Genomic DNA, 24,736 nt, shown 5'->3' on the forward strand with positions numbered 1-24,736 from the left:
ACTTATTTAAATCTAAAAAAAATATACGTAAAATGATTACATTATCTACGATTATTATGTGCGCACTGACGATGGGTATTATAATAATCGATTTATTTCGAAATCGCTGTGCGCACTCGTTTCACTTTATACGATAGATAATAGTAATCTCCGGAAGCAATCGATTAAAATACGTAACGATTTTTCGTACAAATATTTATAAAACGCAACTGATTTAAATCCAAAACGCGTCTAAGCGTGTACAGAACGAAAATAGTAATTTATATCACTGCGAGTAGCAAATATATATATATATAATGAGAACTATCATTGTGACGTTAAGCTACTTTAATTCCGTCCCAGTCATTAGAAAAAAAAATGGCATCACCTAAATTTTTTACCATCGATATACACTATAAATATATTAAGGTAATATTATAAAAACATGTAAATTATCATGCCGTGCTATAGCGTAAATCAGGGTGCAAATATTAAAACTAACTTTCCAGTTTCTACAGATTAAAAATAAATAAATAATTAATAATAATAATAATTGTGTATAGGTACTAGTTACGTATAACACGGCCGTATCAACATCAAGGAATTTAAAAAATCGAATCAACTTGACGCCGCCGTTGACTCGTTGAATATTATAATTTTAATCGGATTAGGTGTAGCTTAATCAATTCATACGAGAGGTGGAAAATAAAACACCTAAAAAAATTACTTCTGGTCAAAAACGGGTTACTTTTTTTAAGTATAAAAGAGAAAAAATACACATCCACGATAGGAAATGTGAATACACGTAAACGAAAAAAAAAAATGTACCTATACACGTTTTGTCACGTTCATTACCGTAAGTGTTTCGGTGAGCAGACATTGACGCGTCTACCAGACAGGTAACGCGGTAGAACATCGGAAAAGCTTACAATATTAAGGTCTCGAACAATGACTGACACCAGGTGTAACAAGCAATATTGACCATCTGTAGTTATTGCAGTGGTTATACCCTCTCCCACTGTTTCCAATCGCTATACAGTGTACACATGGGGCAGACTTTGGTATTTTTCACCCACTCACAAAAATGTTTTCCGAACCGAATCACCTACATAATTTCAGTAATTTAAATTCTTCACACTTAACAGCTTGGAGTATAAAATAGCTTTTGATTTGGGAGGATCAATTGACATGTTCAGAAGACTATAGTTGTTTTTTTTTTATATGTATATTGTATAACCAATTTAACGATAATGAAAGGGAATCTTTATCCATTATAATGTTTACGTATTGTTAGAGTGTTATTGTAAAAGGTCTTATCAAAATACAATGAAAGAGCACTCTTGTGATACTTAAAACAAAATATAGAATGATAGTTTGAAAGTTGATGCCCTTAGCTACATCCTACCACTATTGTATTGTTAACGTTCTAATAAGTTTTGAATACTTCCATCGTTGTCATTGTAACATAGGTACCGGGTACCGCTATATTAGCATTAAGGCAAATAATATGTGAATAATAAAAATCCTGCATGATCATGATAATGTTATAACAACAATTTAATGGGATGACAAGACTGATTTTGTCTACAATAGCTGGTAAAATCAGAAAGTCGAGCACTTATTGTTTTGTACTGTCATAAATTGTGTGCTCGGTATATGCTAGTATACTACCCAGCTATTGTGTTATATAGTGTTGTGAGAATAATATAAATAAAGTAAAAAAAAATCATTAAAATATCATGGTTATTGAATTAAAACAACTATAAATTGATTTGCCTTCATGTTCGTATTTAATTTTTGTTGACGGGTAAACTTGTATACAATGGTTTTAATTGAAAGGAAATTTGATGCACCAAAGTCTGTAATTTTGTAATACGGAAGAAAGGACACGTCCATTAACATCGATGGTATTATTTTGACAGTAGAAAAGGTGAACATGGTCGTTTGATGAGATTGATTCGTCGGATCAGACCAAAGGCAAATCATAAAACCATTTGTTGTGACATTTTAGTAACGAATAATCAACTATTCAAAATGTTTGAACAACAGATGGTTGTTGCGTTCGCGAGACATGGCGTTTTCAATACAGCCCGAAACAAAAAGATGCGTCAGAATATCGAGAAAGCTTGGACGAAAAGTACAAAGTTCAAAGTGACGTGAGCGACAACAACGAAAACAATAATATACTGCGTTATATAGACTTTGATGTTGTGGAAAACTTTACATTCCTACTTTAATGTACCTAAATACATTTGAAAATCTTAAACAATAAACTGTTGTTTTTTTTTTATATTATTCCACTTTTATTGTGTCACACTGTTTTCCATGTTTATTCGTGATTAAAATAATTGAAATAAGTACGAAGTGATCTATTTAACGTATGACCCTCATTATATCAGAAACACTAACATTTTTGAAAATATTTCTTCTCATAAATTTGAATCGTTACTAAACAAAATTTTTGGAAATAAATCATATTTTCTTTATATTTTTTATGTTATTGCTCTATTAAAATAACAACACAGATTTTTATTTCGTATTCCAAAGCAAGATATAATACCTTTTGATCTTGTACCTCTGTACCACTCCAATCAAACTTTAAATACTTGTAGTAAGTAAATAATTTTTTAGTAAATTACATTAAATTATTAAAAATATAATTAATATTTTAAAATTATTAAAAACAATCATAATTTATTTTGAAATAATGAGTGTTTTAGATGTGTATGTCAGTCAGTATAAAATCATGAACTACAGTTTTATCTTCAAAGGATAATAATAATGAGAAAGCGGTTAGCACATATAAGATGTATTGTGTTACATAATATTATCATGTAATTCAGAATAATATACATAAATTTGTTTTTTTCTTTTATCAATACAGTGCTGTATACGTAATTATATCACATAAACAGACATCGTCGATTGGCTCGCATATTTATATCACACCGTTACATTAAATTAGTTGCTACAGCTCAATTTACAATAAAATGTAATCCCTCCAGTGGAGGGTCTCCAGTAAGAATCGACTAAAAAAAAAAAAAAAATGTGTACAAAGATCTTGGTCCAAAAGTTAGCATATAATGTGACAAGTTCGACTGGGATTTACAAAAATACTGTTTCCATAGACTTTCAAATCCCAAAACGATTTGGACTCGACACTATGACGGACTGATGAATTTCGCTGAAGCCTTGAATCGTTTTCACTCCCTCTCACGATACCCAAAGTTCGTATTTTTATAATAAGCTGTCTTAACGAGGTCACTCGACCACGGAAAATGGTAGTCTGGAGTTGCGGCGGCGGTGGCGTGGCTAACCAACTGTACAGTAATTAATATGGCAAACGGTTTGCTGCAGGTCCGTAACCCTTTTCGCATGATATACGTATATATTTGAAATGGTTAGGTACATGTGTCTAATAAGATAAACTCGAAACTAATCTGCACTTGGTCGAAGATATTAGTCACTATATTATAATATATTATAATACTACGTAACGCGATTTTCCGTACACATGGCTATGAACTTAGTTATTATTTTCATTATGAGAACTTTTGAGTATAGATACCATATTTTCAAGTATTTAAAATTTTATTTCATGAAATAGGTGTCCTGTATAGCGATATCAACTCATTTTTTTCAAATAAGAATCACCATTTTTTCCTGTAAATTGTTGAACAGGTGAATGTTTTGAAAATTTTACCTACATCGAAATACCAATTTGTATAAAAAGATTCGTGATAATATTGGTCCCATTAACGGGTGTTAATGATTTTAAAAATTATGGCAATTGATGTTAATCTATTATTCTTAGTATACAAATTTTAGTAACTCGGAATCTACCCTTTTTAATATTGATTTTGATGTATTAATGTATATCAAACAAAACAATTAACAATTGCTTGACAATGTTCAGTAAAAAGGTATGTTTTAATTTTAAAAAGTCGTAACTTAGCTCTCATTAAATGGTTTAAGATATTTGAAAAATACGGTTCCTCAACTTAAAAATGCCAAAAATCATAATTGGAATACATAATTAAAGGATGAAACGAGAGGGTGGTAGGCGAACCTATCCTTTAATATACGGCCACTGATTCAGTTTTCATAACACGTTTCCGATGACACTGTCGTTAATTAAAATAGAATTACATAGTAAGTACCGATTATGACAGATTTTCAGACGGTCATTTCTTATGTATCTACAAATGTATATACTATATAACCCGTTGTAGGCACACGAAACAATAATACAGGATTTCCGGTTCGATAATGTATTTATTTTTTTTGTTAGTTGGATGATTTATGGATCTCATAAGTGGTATTTTGATTGTGTATATATTATAGTAATTATAGTCCTACTTCTCACCAAGACGTAATAATAACTTTTTCTTCTGTGAACAGTTCGTCCCTAAGTCCCTTAATTTTGTATTTCTTATTTAGTTGACCTAAACACCATAAATAATAAGGATATAATAATATGTACTCTACGCATGTTATTATGTTAAAAATTTAGTTTATTTTATGATTGTGGTTTGTGACTCTGTTTAATTGTTTTAAGACATTTCTGACGTCTTTTTACAATATTAAACATTAAAAAAAAATATTAAGCCTTGGAATAGCCGAATAATAACAGCACCATTAACACGTATATTAAGCATCGAAATTGTCAATTAATATCGGCTGACAGTGCAGTAATTTAATACAATATTATATCAATCAATTATCATTTAACCTTATTACTCTTGTATATGCAAGTGTATGATTAGGATGTGTATATACGATTACTGTTCAAAATGTAATTTAGCTGTTACCGCGTGTGGAATCGTTATCATTTTAGGTAGGTCGTTATCATTTTAGGTGCCTGTCCTGTGTAATATTATACTCTGATTTTAAGGAAAACAACTGACAAATAATGTAGTTTTAAATAATGTGCAATAATTAACTTTTGTTCATATTAATATAATTTTTTTTTTTTAATATATTATATTATATAAATCTGTCAAGAAGTCCCATCTCTGGATGGATACTTCTCTCAAACCTACAAACCCATCAACTCCCACAGCGCCTGTATTCATTGAAAAAAAAAATAGATTTACAGGTTATATAATAAATTGATGTAAAAAAAAAAAATATATATATACATTATATAATTATTACAATCAAACAGTTGAATTAAAAAAAAAAAAATCAACTTTTTATATTATCTACATAGTTCAGTATATAGTTCTTAACGTTTTTCTACTCATGGTGCACTTTTCAAATGGACCTTTTTCCTTCACGGCCTTTCCTAAGTAAAATCATGTTTAACATAAGCAAACCACTGCCAAATTTAAAAATTTTTAATTATTTTTGTATCAAATAATATTATGCGATGCCCCTGTGATGTCATCATAGTTTCCTTAGGCGACGCGTCGCACAGTTTGGGAACTACAGATATAGGTTTATAATTACATCTCTCTGTTATACACCATATAACGGGCACAGCCAAAATCGTCTATACCAATTAGATGATCGTTTCGTCATTATTTGTAGATACCTCTAATGTTACGTACTGTACAACCTACTATTATGCATACTTTTGGCCTGGAAACGAGATATCCCTTATTGCACTTGACGTGGCAAATGACATTATAATACCTACTAATATTACCTACCATTTTTATGATTATTTATCAATTATCATAATCGTATTTCACATCAGGACATAGTAAATAATAGGTACCATTTTAGATTTTGAGCAGAGTGAGTTGGTACTTTTACACGTAAAAATTGAAAATGTCCAGTATTTTTTTTTTTTTATAATAATGGGGAAAAGGAATAAAAAATAAGGAAACTCAGGAATTTTTACGCAATTCCAGTTTTCGATCAAATCAACCATATACATCTATACTTAAAATGTTCACTACATATTTTTTTTTGATACTTGAGCTATTTTAAACATAATATTAGGACATTTTTCGATTTTATGTAGTTTTTCTACTTTATATGTATATCGATAATTATGTTTGGTCAAAAATATGGAAAATTGAATACAAGGTAGCAGATTTCCCCACAAAACACCAAATTAAAAATTTGTAGTGGGTTTTAAGCCCCCCCCCCCCCCAATATATTTTATCGCACTATGCCTAGGTGGATGCTTACTCCTGTATCACTCTTCTCCGCGTATCTAAACTTTAAAATTGAAATACTTTTACTTATAGTTATAACTAATTAACAAATCGTTCGACACAACTAATCATTCAATGTTTGTGTACGCCAAAAAGTGTTCTACTTGAAAATATGAAATAAAAAATGTATGGTCTTATTCAAAAAAGTTTAAAAAAATAAAATGAACAGTAAGAAAATTTTTTTTAAATCATGTAAAACAAATATTTTAAATTGATTACCTCGTATGTAGTGACAGTATGTGGGTACTATTTTCACAGAATGCTAAGTAAAAATAAAATAATTGAATTAAAAAAGTTGAAGTACACTACCTTACCGTTTGTAACCATATAGATGGACATCTACTGAATATTTTCATAAAACCCTACGAAATTGTCAAAATTACAGTTTTTTTTATATCAAGTTTGTAACTACCCATTATACTGGGAATTGTTGTTTTTCTATGGGAAATCAATAATTTTTAATTTAATTACAATTCGAATAATCCAACACGTCATTATTATAAAATGCAATATACATACGCTAGTAGGTCACACAGAGCTGACATTTAATGGTTCAAGTGCCCTATAAATGTCAAGTCACAGAATTCATGCAATCAATACGTTGTCTGTATTTTATTTAAATTGTTGCTAATTATTATTCGTATTTTTAATTATAATTTTCATTTTTATTAGAACTTTGTAAGATTAACTTTGAGATTTGACGGTATACAAATAATTGTTTCAAAGAAAAGAACTTTTTTGTCTTTCATACTTATAGTTAATCTATCTTTACATCTCGCTAGCTAAATTATTAGTCCCAGCATCTTTTATATACTTATCATTTTATGGTTTATACATTTTACTATAAAATTGAAACTAATATTTCACGTGTATTTTTAACGTGTTATTTGAAATTAATTAATATTGTTAAATAAACATTAGTCAATAGGTATGTATATTTTTGAAACTTTCATAATATAAAAATATGTATTTCAATCACTGATAATAGATATATCGATGGACCATGGCTGTACCTGTTAACACTGTATGGAGTCAAGGTATTTTTGTGGAAGAGAGAAAATATATTTTAAGAATGTTCTCTCCCCTGCATGGAATACTATATTTAAGGTTATGTTCAAATAAAAATCATCTCTTAATTGTCTATGATTTAAATACAGCATTTATATATATATAAATCATAATATTTTTTTTTTCTGAAACTCTTTTGTTATTTATGTTTTTATCTATAAAACATAAAAATATACACAAATCCATATAGCATTAAAATGTGTTGTAGCTACACAATTATATATATAAATGTAAATAAACTATATAATGAAAAAAATACTGTCACAATAATATGATTTTGACAATGTGAAATATAAGAATTATATTTATATTATGTATTTGTATAAAATATATTGAATCATCAATAATATTAACTAAACTATAAAATTTCTCCAAATAAATAGAATAGTCCATACAAATGTAACCTAAATGATAAATTATTGTAACTTGTTATATTATTTCTACTGTAATAATAACTTAAACAAATATTGTAAGTATTGGTATTTGGTATATCTACTGCGTGAGGGGAGATTTGGGGGCAAAGCACTATAATGTGTTACATCAGAGGTCGGTTTATAATATATATTAATGTTATTAATCGTAAAAGAAAATAGTAACCAGTTTTTTTGTTTTTTTTATTTGCATATAGCATAAATATATATGTGATAAATATGACTACTCATTCACTCACAGATTACTTGATAACCAGATAACTATCAAGGGAAACACCCACTTAGCAGATAATATTTGATACATAATCAGACGAACTGGACGGAAAAAAGTAATTTTCACCTAGCATCGAAAATTAAACTTTCAGTACGCAGACGTGATCGATGAAGTTTTTTTTAGCACAGAATTAACCATCAACGAGAATCTGTTTAAGAAATAATAATTATATAAGATATAGGTTCTTTGAACGAAAAAAAAGTCACTGCATCTGCGGGTCAGTCGTCGAACGAAACGAATAACCACGAAAACCTTTGATGCGCCATATATTATACAGAGTGCACAGATAATGACATTATATTGTAATAAGGTTTGCTGTCGGGTCCGTACGTCTTTCAGGTATGACGAGAAAGAGTGAAAAAAACCCAAACGTGCAGTAGGTGTTGCGTGACGACTGTCGAGTGATGTGCCAATGAGAAAGAGACTTGGAAGTCGCTACACAATCTCTCGGGGTACAATCTGCTAAAGATCAAAAGACAAGGTGTAGACACACTCACACACACACGTTCTCAAGCACACACATTTTCCGCCGTTGCCTTGGATACATCACGATATCAGATTAATGTTATTTTTCATGGATTTTGTTTTTAATTTCGACCCGCATATATAGCATCCCGGTTCGAGGCGAGATGCAGATATTATGAACGAGCAAGTTCGGAAGGTGGTACCCCACCCGGGAGTTATGCAGATATGGTTAAATTATATTATAATATTATCATGGCGAAATACGCATATATAAATCTCCGTGATTGTGGTGTGGTGTCGGAGGAGGAGGTCGAGGTGGAAAAAAAATACAACGTGCGATTAGGTTAGGTGTGGTCGTTAATTAATTAAAATTATAGTTTTACCGAAATATTAACCACACGTATCTATAATATAATATAAATTGCGGATTATACATCCCGAAGCATTTAGCAAATAATTTACACGCATTTTGAAATATGTAAAATTATTATAGTACAATAATATTGCCATATGTATCATCTATATTTATTTAGTTTAAAAAAATAATAGATAATACATAAACGTCACACGATTGATGAGCCATATTATTTTTATTTTTTTATTTGTTTGTCAAATTGTTTGGACACGTGATCGCTTCCTCTGTATAATTTAAATCAATTTACTGTAACTACAGACAATAATTCTCGGGAAGTTACATTAATATCTGATGCAGTGGATTCAAAACTAACAATATTTTACTCCCATTTGGAGCGCGTACCTAAATTATTCCGATTGATCAATAAATAAAAAAGCACCTCATCGATGAAATGAGACAAGTTTTTTTTTAATTTGTTCGTTCAAATATACCTTTGTCACATAATATTTGCTACCTATATTTGACTACAAGTATCAAAAAATGGCGCGAACAATTCGAACAGTGTACACCCCGAACATATTAGATTATCGTTTTAAAAGTGACGGCCTATCGATAAAAATACATACCTACTTGTAATATAGTTGTATGTGCATTGTACGTATTATGACATTGTCTGTAGGTACAACATTAATATTACAATGATACAGTAAACAATGCAAATACATATAATTATTATGTTTCACAACGTGTACCCCATACACGGGGGAGGGTGAGTGGTTGTGGATTTCGTTGTTTCAAGGCGTGCGTTTACGGCAATATAATATCCAATATTATGCATTTCGTTCATCCGACGAATTATCACAATCGTCATCATTGTTTTTTATTAATAAAAATATAGCGGTGATAAATAATATTGTTGGTTTCGGTCGGAGAGATTTGATTATGCGCGCACGCTGGACACAAACGTCGCGGTCGGCGGGGAATGAGATATTATATTGTGTTCGATTCGCTGATCGAAAACCGGAGATTTTCCGACCGATGAGTTATAAATCCGCAAATTATCGTATTCACGTGCACAATGAATATATTGTACGTTATTATAATAATATGTGCATATTAATTTCACACAATTCGAACAATTATTCTTTATGGCCTTACATTTTTCCGCACGGGCGATAGCGAAAAATAGTGCGCCACAATATACTGTCAATTATCTTTTGGCACATTTCAAAAATAATATTGTCCTCGAAACTTAATAAATACCTACCTACTCCGAGAAACTATAATAGGAACGTTCAAACTATATGCCCTAAATCGTATTCGAATTAATAACATGAATAATATATTATTGTCTCGTCTCGACCAATGGTGTTATCTATAAATCATATAACACTTCTGGCGCACCCGTTTTCACAGACACAATTTACAAAATGTAATTCGCATGTGGTTAAATCTGCAATATTGCTACAGTACCGATTCATATTATAAACACGATTCATACGATATCAAAACACACATAATTATTATTAAAACACAATTCACACGGATTTATGTACATGCAAAACGCGTAGTACACCTCAGCACGTTCCAAAATTATAAATTGTATTACCAACACAAAATAATTTATAGTGCCAACTAGAGAGAGAGAGAGAGAGAGAGAGAGAGAGAGAGAGAGTGTGTTTTCAGTCTTTTGTACACATTTTCGGAAAATAAATGACACGCGATATTATTTTTGTACGCTTCGTTCTTACGAGGGGAAAATGAAATATACTGCGACAGCGAAGTCCAAACACTATTCAACAGCAACACGAAACCTCATTCCCAAAGAGGGCCGGATATCGAACATACATAATTTTTGTTGGAATTCTTGATCATAGGTGTGATCATTTTGTTTGATATCGTCATGGTAAATCGGCCGTCAGTTCTCTAAAGCCAAATATATTAATATGGGCTCCATAATAATAATAAAAAAAACTTTTGATAAGCAGACAGTTTTATCAAATGCTTATATTTTTAAAGTACATCAAATAATTAAGAAATAATTATTATTATTACAAATATAAAATAACGTAAATAATATGATAATAATAAGATTACTGGGTATACGATGGGAGCTGTTCCGTCCCACCCATTAACTTTACCTCGGGGGTTTTATATTAATCATATTTTAAAGTAATTTTTTTTTTCACATAGACTTTAAATTAGAATTGTCGTAATGACGACTGAAAAAAAAAAACATTACAAGTACAATTCATACGTATTTCGTTTATTTAAATTAATTTTAATATGAATATTATTTTTTATTTAACGACATTACTTCTTAAAAATTTTAAATTTAAATTTTTATTATTCTAGTTTATTTGATGTAAACGCATGTTTATACCATAAATAAAGGGCAAGCGCGGTGATGCTAAAAGCTTTATAAATATTCATAATAAAATAGTACTATTAAAGGTACCTATAAGAATGAATATAATATATTATTATACTGTAAATATGTATTATTGTCGTTTTATTATTTCTAAAGATTAATTATGACGTGCAAATATGTACAATATAAATTATAATTCTTCTCACAAAAAAAAAACAATAACGATATGCACACACAATTATAATATTAAAACTATCGACAAAGTGTACCTATTTGTTCTATTCAAAAGTTTATTGCAACGATTAAAACGAAAACGCTTGTATACTTTAAATTGCCAATTAACTTAAAAGTAAAATTCATCAATATATATATATATATCATGTACCTACTTTTATGGAATAATGAACAATATATATTTTTAAAACATTTAATAATAAAACGTAGTATAACCTTTTTAAAAGTAAACATCACAACGAATAAAAACAATATAAAAAATTAACAAAGTATAGGTAAGTAATTAATTGGATTCCTTTATACATAATACCTATCAACTACATTTTTTTTTAAATTTTAGCTGTATTGATTAACTTTTAGAGAGTGTAAATAATTTGCGTTAAAATTAAACAACGTGTACAGGTTTTTTATTTAAATAATCGCTCAATAATATGCATCGCACAATTATTATTAAAATAATATAGTTTATATTTTATAGCACGTTTAACCTGAAAATACTTAAAAACAAATGTTTTGGTGATTTTGTTTTTTGATAACTGGAGGATAATATGTTTTCTACACGTTCCCAATTTCATGCGTTTACATTATTTATTTGTTTATTGCGTAATATTCATATTGTCCACATATAGGTACACATAATATTATATGTCTGGTGATAGTCAATAACAGATATAAATATAACACACCACAACTGTAATTGAAACCGAACGTAACGACGGTTTAAAATACGCCAAATTATGAGAACGAGTATGACCGCGTTCACTACAGATAGGTTAGGTCACTCAATCACCAACAGCTCGGCCGTCAATCTTAATAATTTGATATGCGAACAAACTATCCGTTTTTCACTCACATCGCCGTTGTTGAAGAAGACTACAAAAATACTGCTGGAGATAAAATGTCGACCGATATCATAGCGATACTAATATATACATTATACATATATAACGTGAAACAGACAAGTGCAGAGGATGGGCAACGATCGCTGGCCGTGTCAGATCTACGGTTAACTTTATGTAGTAATATATATATATATATATATGCTCTGCGGTTCACGGTGGCCTAAATATGGCCGTGTCGACCGATTTGTAAAACGTCCGAAAACGGTTTGGAAAGGATTAGAATTACAAATCGACGGACCCTTATTTCAAAAACGCACCGTGATATACCGCCGTGCTAGTCGTTTGTGTTGCATCGTCGTAAGACCCACGAACAATTTGAACTGGAATCCGACGACACGATTCATTTGGATTTGTGACCATACATCAAATAACATTATAATATATTATATACCGACATTGTAAGTGTTCGGGTGCGTCTCCAGCTTGAAAGGAGACTGACTGGAGAGACATTATAAAGATAGAGTTCCTACAAAAATGAATGACAACCAATTATAATATTATTATTTGATCAGAGAGACCGTGTACGACACGAAAGCTCATGATCCAAAACACCATACGTAAAAATTACTGCATGGTAGGTATGCGCTATCAGCAAATTTACTGAATTTCGGTCTACCGCGTTCTAAACCAAGGTCTTCTATTGTTTTGGTCTTCCTGTTTTACGATTGATTTTTCATTGACAGTAACAAAGCGATTTTTGATAGACTGTCTGCCATCTATTATAAATGTACCTATATAGGTTAGGTATAAATATTTTGATCCTGTGGAAAATTTGTACATGCGCAAACGATCGAGGAAACGTTTTAACATTGTATGGAAAGTAGGCCGTCAAGAGCTTTGGAACGAAGAGAAAAAACGCGTTTCTACAGATTTACCAATTTGTGGATAAATACTTAAGTAACGATCCGGATGAATTTCAATCTTCAAAAAGTTTTTCAGAGGCTTGAAACTTTACCTTGTCTGTTGTATATTATATCATATTATATTATATTTCCTCAAAATAAAACCATAGTCTTCGTACTGCGTCGGAGATTCTATTAAATATTTCTATACATATTATAATACGTCACGACCGTACAAGTACAACGACCGAGTACACGGCGAACGACGATGAGCAAAATGTCTACATAATTAGTTTGTCTTTTTCGTATACGTTAATACATTTTATACGGTCGTATTTATGTTAACTGAACATTAAAGTACATTAATCATGTACGAAAAAAAAAATTTGTTAGCGTTCTTAAACTGTAATACGTGCCCCTATTAAAATTCCTTCGTAGTATAATGTAATGCTAAATGTGAACAAATATGAGAGAAGTTCAGTTTAGACAACATTGTTAATTATTAATGTGGGTACTTCTTAGAAAAATTAAACTTAAAATTAAATCGTTGAAAAAAAAGAATTCCTAATTTTTGAATTGTGTATGGGGTTTGACTTTTCGATGTTTACAGAAAAAAAAAATTGAAAATTAAATGTAGTCACTTTTTTCTTAAAAGCTAATTGAGCAATAATTTATGCAAAAATATGGAAATCCTTAGTAAAAATAAATACTATAAGTATGAAAATTTAAAAACGCTAAGATTAAAAATTGAAATCTATCGATCTTGAGATATTATATTTAGGTACATTACACATATACTTCAATAATAATTGTAAAGAATCAGAATATTTTAAATAAGTTTGTTCTCATTGCAATGATCCTGCGAAACACAGCAAACGATATAAAACGAGCCATATTATCAACATTTTAAAACAAAAAAATCATATGTAGGTAAGCGCAAACTAATAAAAATGATAATAGTATAGGACATTAAAAATCAATAAATATGATATAACAATAGTGCGAGCGCCACAAACCGTAAAACGAATGCTATAATAGTATAATTTTTATATTATATATTTTATCGGTGTGCAACTACATCACAGGCTTTAAAAAGGCCCTAAGTTTTTATCGTCATTATAAATATAATATTAACGCAAAAGGTTTAACATCGCCGACGGTTAATCATATTAAGTTTTGCGAAAGATAAAATATTTTTTTTGTTTTAGGTACCTACAACACGTCGGTAACACATTTTTAAGATGACGCTACAGAATAATATCACATCACCGTACATAACTCGTGTTTTTATACGACTTATAGAGGTAAGGTATACATGTGTATAATAATATACATATATATGTAGGTGTATGTAAGCATGGAGGCACTCGTGTAAAACAGACGTTCAAATCTAAAATCTTTCTACGACGTTTAACACAACACACATACACGTACAGACAAGCGCGTTAATACGTTTTTCAAAGAAGTTAGATTACGGTTCAGATGTTAAGGTGTAGGTATAAGAAAGACGATCGATGTGGCGCATATAATACGCTTGTTTTACGGGCATATGAAATATTATTATTACGTCTTGATACGAAAACAGTGCTATTATATTGAGATCCTCGAACAACGCAGATACGTAGGTACATAGTATGTAGTATCGTCGAGTGGAATAATATTCGTAATGGACAAACTCAAGATACGATAAAATAATGAAACCCGTAATAATAATATTATTATATTTTAGAGATACGGAATTCGACTACCACTGGAATGCTGCGACATAAAAGTATACCACATTACCTATATAAGTATTATGCGTGGCGATCCGTTTTTAAAACTAGCCACAGCTACTTTTCGACGGGTTCCAATTTATTGTCGACCACTTATTTTATCATACACCCAAGCCATTGTTAAGATTATCTCGACCGTTTTCCCTTTTATTCTCGAGTGTCTTAAGAGGACGTGATACCCGCATGTGTTGTATCTGTCTACAAGTGCGTAACATAGTAAACTGTACGCTCAGCAGAACATGTTTAGCTCCGTTAGTTTAAAAATTGAAGTTTAACTAGAGTTAATTGACTACTTTTAAAATATAAAGGTAAGATTATTATCTAATCATGATTATTTTAAGATGTCAAACAATTTACAATTTTAAAACACTCATAACTCGCTTTAAAATTAAAATATTATAAAATAGCCCATGAGGTTGTCTATATAATATTCTTAGGTACCTTTAGATTTCATAAGAGGTCACTCTAGTTTTTAATCTAACGGAGCTATACGTGTTCTGCTGAGCGTACAATTTGCTATGTTACGCACTTGTAAGACGGTGACAATACATGAGGGTATCACGTCCTCTTAATATATCGTATAATATTACCTTAACATGATTCTTAATAAATCGTATCAATGCAATTTATTTAAAGTTCTTCGATCGATATACACTCATTTATATTCTTAAACTATCAAAGACTATCCAAATCGTAACGCGGTAATCCATTTAACTTAAGACACTCATTATTTCATAAAAAAGTAAAAACTAACTTTTTTTGAAAATATTTATTTTACATACATACTACATAGGTAATCAATGGACATTACAAAACAATTTTTTTTTTAAATATTTAACTTTTTAGAATGACAACAAACATTTTAAATTTAATATATCCAAGCAGAGTATTATTTGGAAGTCAAATTTCGGAGAAGTTGATTATTAGTAAATTTAAAATGTCGATGAACGGAAGAGTGGATATATTAACATAATTTATTGCAGGGTACCACTAAAACACCCAACTCCACTCAATTAAACTTTAAATACTTATAAGTTATAACTTAAAAACTACTCGTACAAAATATCTTTATACACCGAAGTATTCCAAAAAAATGTCTGCTTTGGAATTAGGAATTAATAACTCACGTTGTCATAAAAAAAAAGTTGTTTTTACAAATTAAGATTATGTAAAAAAAATATTTTTAAAAACGTCAATAGTTTTTGAAATAATGAGCTAGTGTCTTATGTTAAACGGATCATCCGGTATATTCTTTAAACAAAGCCTTTGTCCACTTGGATTTGTTAAGGCCTAATTTCGTGAGGAGAACAATATAACGAAAGGTTTATTACGTTCTGAACGACTAGACGTGAGACCTACACAATAAAATTATTATTTTCAACAATATATTTCGTGCGTATACCGATACTTGTTTTGTAGAATCGATCGCAGTAATATAATATATTAAGTAAACGTTCTTTTAGCACAATATCATCGTCTGAATTTCATAAGAATCATAAGAATTTTAATATAATATAATATATTAAATAAAACTATGGTTTGATATTTTCGATGAGTATAAAATATAAATTAAGAATCTATATCAAAAATAAGATATAAGAGTGAATTTTGAACATAGTACAAATACTATAATTACCAGTGAATATTGATAAGTGTTCATAAAATATGTGTTTCACGTTTGAATGTTAAAACTTTACAAAATGATAATTTCCAACATAAATATGAATATTTAAAAAAAAATTTATTCGAAAACTTTTTGAGTATTTGAATAAATATTCTGAATAATATATTATATATTATTTGTAAAGTATTTCAGATACGCATTCTGAATACTATTTCAGAGTTCTATGCAGATATTTGGAATAAACGAAAAACTGCCTACAGTCATATTGTATAGTCTGGATTCGTTGTAGGTATTAATTTTTTTAAAATTTTTTTTTTACATAAATCTCGGCAACAATAACTATTTGGGTAGATTTACATATCATTTATTATATTCGTATAAATATCGATTAAATTATAAAAATGAATAAACGGTTAACAAATACGATAGTATAATGTGTATACACGTAATATAATAAGCTGTAAAGGGATATTAAATTAGGTTGATTAGTTTGGAGGCAACATTAGATTTGATGTGGAGGCAGAGATAAAACCGGGTCCTGATTCACCGATTCCGGAAGTTTAGAATTTTCTATTTCCTGGAAATATTATGTGCGTTATTCGGTTTATAATATGTTTAATGTTGATACAAATCCGGGATGTGCATAACGGTCCTCTTCTGCTATCAAGGATATTTCCGTGTGGCCAATTCTTTGTAATAATAATATTTAATTAAACGTAAATATCACATTCAGAACCAACTCCCTCGCGGTAATAAGAGCTTAGAATAGCTACTATGAATTATTCACACGAAATAGATCTGGGCTGAGAAATCAGAAATCTGTCACATTTTCTGGCAACCCATTTGTAAATCGTAATCTATGGATTCACGTTAATCGAAAATTTCCATTTGCTGATGAAACTGATTGAACGAATCTTACCAATTTCCCATGCTATAAATGTTTGTAATAATGTTTTAATCAAGTGATAGTTTAATAGTACGGTCAGTGGTAATTTAATTACCTGGTAAAATAATATAGGAATCATATTATATTCTATAGTTTTTATACAGTCATCACTAGTTTTTCAGCATGCGAATCAAATTCGCCACCCATATTATACCCAATATCAAATCATGTAAGTATACCCAAGTAATTTTTGATAATATTGTCCTTTTCTTGTTATTATACGCTAATAATAAGTTCCAGTGAGAGGTAAAAAATAAATTCGATGTACTCTTGTGGCGTAAAATTATATAATAATAAATTGTTATTTGAAAATTTAAGTTATAACTTATAATAAATTATTATATAGCTTATAATTTTTGGGCATTTGTTATTTTTTTTATTTAGTGTAATACTAGCGATATCATGTTAGTTGTAAATTCGTAACAATAGAATAAAATAAAATATTACTTTGCAATTTCAGACAGTAATATCATAAGTTTTGTTCGAATATTATAGCTTAGATTATTTTACCTCCATATACTGTAGTAGTCTAAAAAAATCCTTAGAGTTTCTATCTGATAATAATATAATGTAAGATATACGAGTTTAAATGATTGTTAGTGCTTTTGTAAAGAGCTGCATCGTGCTAATTCTAGTTATTATTATGTTATTGGAAGTATAATATTAAATTAACTTATAAATTATAATATGATAGTGCACACTCAAAACGTTTTGCGCATTTGACCTATTCATTTCGTTTCTGGTGGCGACGTGACGGCGTTAAAACAATATTATTATATATTATACTACTTTATAATGTATGCACGTGGAAATGCAAACTATTGTTTTATAACAGGAAGAGCTGCGGTTAACACACACACACATATATATATATATATAATTTTGTTTAAACGCGCATATGTATATTATACTGAAAAGCTTACACGCTGTGGTGGCATACGTCTTGATAATATGCAAATACACCTTGCGCGAGTTTGTGTATTGTTTTAATTCGCTTTTGGTGTAAGTATAAATAAATATATATATATATATATATAAGCCGCACTGAGGGAAAGTTTTTTCCTCGTCTTCCGCCGCGCAAACAGTATATATTGGCACATTTTCCCCGCCCTTACCACGCAGCTGTTGTCGAGCGGCACATCGCAATTCGCAATGTGCGCGTCATTTTTTTTTTTTCCACTTGGCCCGTTCTCTTCTACGTCCGTCAACCAAAGTCATATATTATTATACCTACTTTCAGAGGGTCCCTTGTTTTTATATACGTACGATAAATAACCCTAGCCACGAGAATATCATATACTTTGGGTGGTGGACGGTACATATGCGTAGTAACACGTTAGTCATTAACACTTAAGGGTCGATTTCGTTATTTAATGAAAAAAAAAAAAATAACTACACAGTAATATACTGGTTACTGGTTAGTACGCGATATATTATACATTGCATATTTTTTTTTCTCGACTAAAGGTTCGTAATCGTGAAAACTGTAAGTACTGCGATACTTAAGTTCGGAAGAATAAAGAAGTGAAATTCGTCACGACTTCCGACAGTCTCAGCGTAATGAGTCGTAATACGTCAATGTAAATTTTTTAATTGTATTAATTTTTTAAAAATAAATTATTGAACATTTTGTAAACGCCAATTTCTTTTACCATTTGGAACTTTCAAATAGTACTTCTCGAGTTTATCGATATTTTCATTTTTTTTTTTATGCCCCTTGACATTTTACATACACATTTTCTGAACGAGATTGATTTTGATCAGCAAAACGGAGATTTGAAACGTCTGTCCGTCCATTATCCATATTAGTACCTACAGCATTTACGACCATCACGGGCAACGCGTTTAGAACAAACACTACGTTATTGTAACAAAACAATTTACGTATATATAATATATATGAAGTTGATTTACATATTACGGTAATATCATGTAATGGAACATTATGTGCGACGCACATCATGGGTCGCGGTTGACCTATATTTTAGTCGTTTAGAAATTTGCCGTGCAACCTACAAATTAAATTTGAAATTTCTGTAATACCATATTTGTATTATATGCATACTACAATAGTTTAGTAAGCGTGATACAATATTAAGAAGACGACGTACATGGAAGGACAAAAGACCAAATTAGGATGGTATTTTAGTGTAATTAGTTATAACTTATAACATATTTCGACTGTTTTAAAAGGCAACACCAAATCTAATATTATAAAAAAAATTATTAATTACAAGGTAAATAAACGACACTGTACGTGCTTTATCTAGTACGCACTACATGCATTCCTAATTATAACTATGCATTTGGTCATTGATTTATGCTGATAATATTATCACAGACATTTAGATGTTTTAAAGATAATATACATACCAATTGGAAGATTTTATACCAAAGATAACTCAATTTTGAAGAAAACAATTTTTATTTAGTGTCATTTAGGTAATTGGACGCTTCTGCGGGCCGCCATTTGACTCTGCGGGCCGATAATATATAAGACTTATAAGACCAATGTGAGCAATATAATCCAACATAATAATTTAGCCCATAATGACGACATAATGTTATAATAATATACAAGTTAGATTAGTTTTAGACATAAAATGGTATATCGTATATACATAAATTTAATTATTTGTATACGTACAGTGTTATAAACAAAAAATGGTTGTACGTCAAAATTGTTTAAAAATACGTTGTAAATACGGAATAGGATACGCTTGGACGCTATATTGTACAGTACAACTTTATATTAATTATATATTATAGCTTTAACATCAGGGCATAGTGTAATACTAAAAACTATAGCTATAAAGGTAGGGGCGGCTCCTGTGACATGGTTGGGTGACCTAAGTAAAAATTTTCAGAAAACTTTCGATTCCACAGTATATATATATATTTTTTATTTTGTTTAAACAATATACAATTTTTTTGAATAAAAAGGGCTCGCCCCTGTATGTAGGTGAGTCGAGTCAGATCGTGGAGACGGAAGCTTTGAAAACGACCGATTCCGAATTTCATAGACTGACCGACGAGGAAAATCGTGGTTAACCGCTGCTCGTCGCGAGTACTGTAAAAGGCGTAAACAATATTATCATGGTTGGCCATAACTTCAACCGTTCTTACCGCGGCCAGACCACGTGGATTTAAGAACCCCACTCAATTCACCAATAAATGTTTCGGCGGAACATTTCCGAATGCGCCCGTCCGTAAATTCATCAGTGAGGTTATATACTGCACCGACTATCCATTGTATATTGCAAGTTGCAACCGCAGTAAGCTCAGTCCCGTTCCTTATCACAGTGTACCGCAGTATATCGTGGTTCGTGGATAACCACAATATTTTTCGCCAGTTGCCGCCATCTATTTTATCCATGTCAGAAGGCAAACGACAAAACCTCTCCGAATGTAGGACATTTTAGTCATGAGATAACGGTGCATTTATTCAAATATGGCGTTGCACGGATATCGAAATATGCAAGTGGATTTTTTTATAATAATTATAAAAAAAAATCAGAATTTTTTTGTGTTTTGCTGGATTTTAATTTTGAACAATGTATACAAATACATATACCTGTAGTATAATATTATACTACGCCTTGTTAATAATGATAAGCTATATAAACAATATGCAATAAAAATATAATCATAATTTTAAAACTGTATCAAACCTATAATTTCCCTGAATAAATTAATATACGTAGAACTGGTCCAAACAGATTACAAATTCAAATTGTCATTAGGATTTTTCAAACTTTTCCAACCGCACTTAGCTCTTTCTTAAACTATTTAAATATAGTAATAGTATTATAATTCACTACCCATACTATTATACATGTTAGATTAATTTAAGTAAACCGACTCAAAACTATATATATCTAATAAATTAGTTTGACATACATCTGGTCGAATTTTGTCAATTACAATTTCCACGCACGGACCCTAATCCAACCCATTCGCGTACTCGGTCGAAACGTAATTGTATTATTATGAGAGTACATTCGAATGAAGCCTAACTGCACCCCCTCCCCACCAACTGGTTTAGATGATAATGTGAGTATAAAACGTTACGCCGAGATTAATAAATATAATATAATAGGTATCTTTATGAGTATTATTATCATTATTACAATTATAATTGTTAATATTTTTACTAATAATTAATATACAGAAATTCGATATCGTTTTAAATAGATATATCACATTTCTTTGCAGGTATTTCATTTCTATGCGTAATTAAATTAAGGGTGTCAGTGCCAGTATTTCCAATTTTCAAAATTTCTATGCTATTCGAATATTATGTTTTATATTTTAGTTATTGCCTTAATTATAATACTTTTCCAATAATCTACAGCTCGATACTTATTTAGACGGGGTCGATACGGTGTATTATATCAACGAAAATTACTTCACGGGAAAAACTCTCAAGTCCTGTAGAATTGTTGGATTTCGTTATTTTTTTTTTTATCTGAAAGATAAGAAGTTTCTACAAGTCAGATCAAAGCTCGACTTTTTATTTTACTTTGAATAGTAGTAGAAAAATACGTTTGAAAAAGGACAAATATTATGCATTTTTCAAATGCATATTCCAGTTTCTATGACTATAGTTTTCAAAATCGGTCTTTGTTCCTACCTACAAAATGTTCTCTACTTTAAGATAAAAAAAAAAAATTAACGAAATCTGACAATTCTACAGGTCGTGAGAGTTTTTCCTGTAAGACATGTTTTTGTACCAAAAAACGCACCGGCACCGACACCCTTAATGCTTTTACTCTCGACGTTCTGGTATTTTTTAATAGATACATAATATCATGTCTATTTTATTGACTTAATATCTTTATTTGGGTTTAGTTATAACGATAATAATCAATGTTAAATTGTGAACGCATGGGAAAGAAAATACTATACATGGTTTTCTCATCGAGCTGTGCACAAGGCCTGGTCGTCAGTGGAGTCTTAAAAAGTAAAAAATAATCATAATAAAATAGGTAACTAAACCTATAGCATAATATATAACATGTACTCTGCACAAAACTCTAGAGGTAATTTTAAGTAGAAAATCCGGAGACGTACTTAGGTCGCCGCGTATACGTGTACATATTATATATATAGTGGCAGTAGCGCCGTGGGACAGCTTTAATTTAATACCAAACCCCGCGGGCTGTAAACGAACCCCGCCTCAATGCGGGGTTGTCCTTCAAACGAAACCTCTGGCGGTGGCGAGTAAATAATAATAATAATATGTCAGCTAGTTATATACAGGGTGCAGATTCACCTAGCTATGGTGATAAAAACTTTTATTTCACAAAAACAACCCATTTATCCCGTAAATTGTTAATGAGATACGTTTTTTTGAAAATATTATGATGTAACTACCTATGTAAATCAAAATTCTAAAGAATTATTTCCGACTGTCCAAGTATTGAAGAATAAATTATAATAAGAACTAGGCTAAAATATATAATTATATGTCTAATTTATGTTTTTTCTTATACGATTACTATATAATCCTTAGTTTCTATACATAAAGTTTAATAACTCAGAAACTATAATCGTTCTATACGGGTTGATTTCTCAAAAAAATTATTGTCCTCACAATTTACTATACAAAAGGGTGGTTTACGTTTAGGATAAAGAAGTTTATATCGCTAAAAGATGCTGCTTACCTATACATAAAAACATAGTGGACTCAAGGATCACGAAAAATCAAAATTTTAATAAATGCATTATTAAATAATAAAATGGAGTGAGCATTCTTTGGGAATCACCCTATATATATATTATATACATAATATATTATATTATACACTTGATTATTTTTGGGTAGCATTTATTCGCTATAAATCGCCGACGATAAATTAAATCTCCTATCCGTTGCCCGTCTTCGCACTCTTATAATAAACACCTGGTGTACATATATATATATATATATATATATATATTATATATATGTACAAGGATATCGCAATTCTAGCTGCAGGCTATTACAATAAATGCATATATATTATTACAATGTACCTCGTTCGTTTATAATAACTAACCGTTCTATATTATTATGTAATAATATCGTACCACATATTATACTGTTGTAACGCGACGAGGGGATTTTCCCTGATGTGGACGAATAATCAATTACCGAAATCCTTCTATGGAAATCGCACGTTATACTGTACAATATAATATGCATAATTATAATACACTTAGGTTCCAACTATAATGCTTTAAAATTGTACTAAATATTCATTCAGTTATATAATTAAAAGGAATAAAAAAATATGCACTTAAAATACAAAAATTAGGTATATTATGGATAATCTTCATGTGTGAAATAAAACCTGTAAATGCATATTGATTTATTTATTAAATAATACTAACAAACTTTAGCTCAATCTACAGAAAATAAATAACAATGATAAATTATATAATATTATACAAAAAAACATGTTAAACATTATAATAATATAGTTATTATAGTTATTACTATGAATTACATAATAATTTAATAAGATAATATGATAGGTAATAAGTTCATTACAAGTGAACAGTACACCCACACGCATAATATAATGATTATAATTATATTTATTGTATATAATACATATTTGAGTGAGAATAAAATACGAACATTGAAAGAATTATCAATATCATTATTTAACAATTTAAGAGAAACGCGGCACAAGACTATTGTTTCCTATATTTTAATGATTGTAAATTTAATATAATATTTTGGAGAATATATTCATAACCAGAGTCACTACGAAGCACGTGCACAGTGCACACGACTGAATCCAAAAGAATCGCGTTGACGGGTTGATGTAAAACTTAAATTAACCCTAAATTCCCGGAGTAAATAAATTAGAGCATAAATAATTCACAGCGATAATTTAAATAAACGTTTTGATAAATTAAAAATGCTTTGCTCCGAACGAATAATCGTACATTATCGCATAGTCAAATTATACCCATAGGTAAGTATGAAAATTACTTGACCGATTAATTGTTTGATAACATTAAGAAGGATCATTATTTTAACAATAAATAATAATAATTTATTACTCATAATTTATTTCAAAAAATATTAATGTTTTTCCAATTTGATTTTTGTTAAGGAGATTCGATACCGTGATTTTCTGTTTTTGTCTGTTTTTTACATACGCGACATAGGATTTTAGAATGGTTCTTTGCCAAACATACCAATTGATCTAATGAAGCGATAAGAATTCTAAAAACAGATTTGAATTTGTCGTCAAGTCTACTTGAAATTGACTTTCCCACATTTTTGATTTTTTGATTTCAACTTCTT

General features: G+C 30.0%; 1 protein-coding gene across 3 annotated transcripts in view; it reads right to left on the minus strand.

The window, feature by feature from the left end:
• LOC100163050 (Kv channel-interacting protein 4) overlaps positions 1-24,736 on the minus strand; it is a 167,028-nt gene that overhangs the window by 36,822 nt on the left and 105,470 nt on the right. The window lies entirely within an intron of this gene.

This window comes from Acyrthosiphon pisum, chromosome A1 (assembly GCF_005508785.2).
Source record: "Acyrthosiphon pisum isolate AL4f chromosome A1, pea_aphid_22Mar2018_4r6ur, whole genome shotgun sequence".
In the NCBI taxonomy this organism is placed as follows: domain Eukaryota; kingdom Metazoa; phylum Arthropoda; class Insecta; order Hemiptera; family Aphididae; genus Acyrthosiphon; species Acyrthosiphon pisum.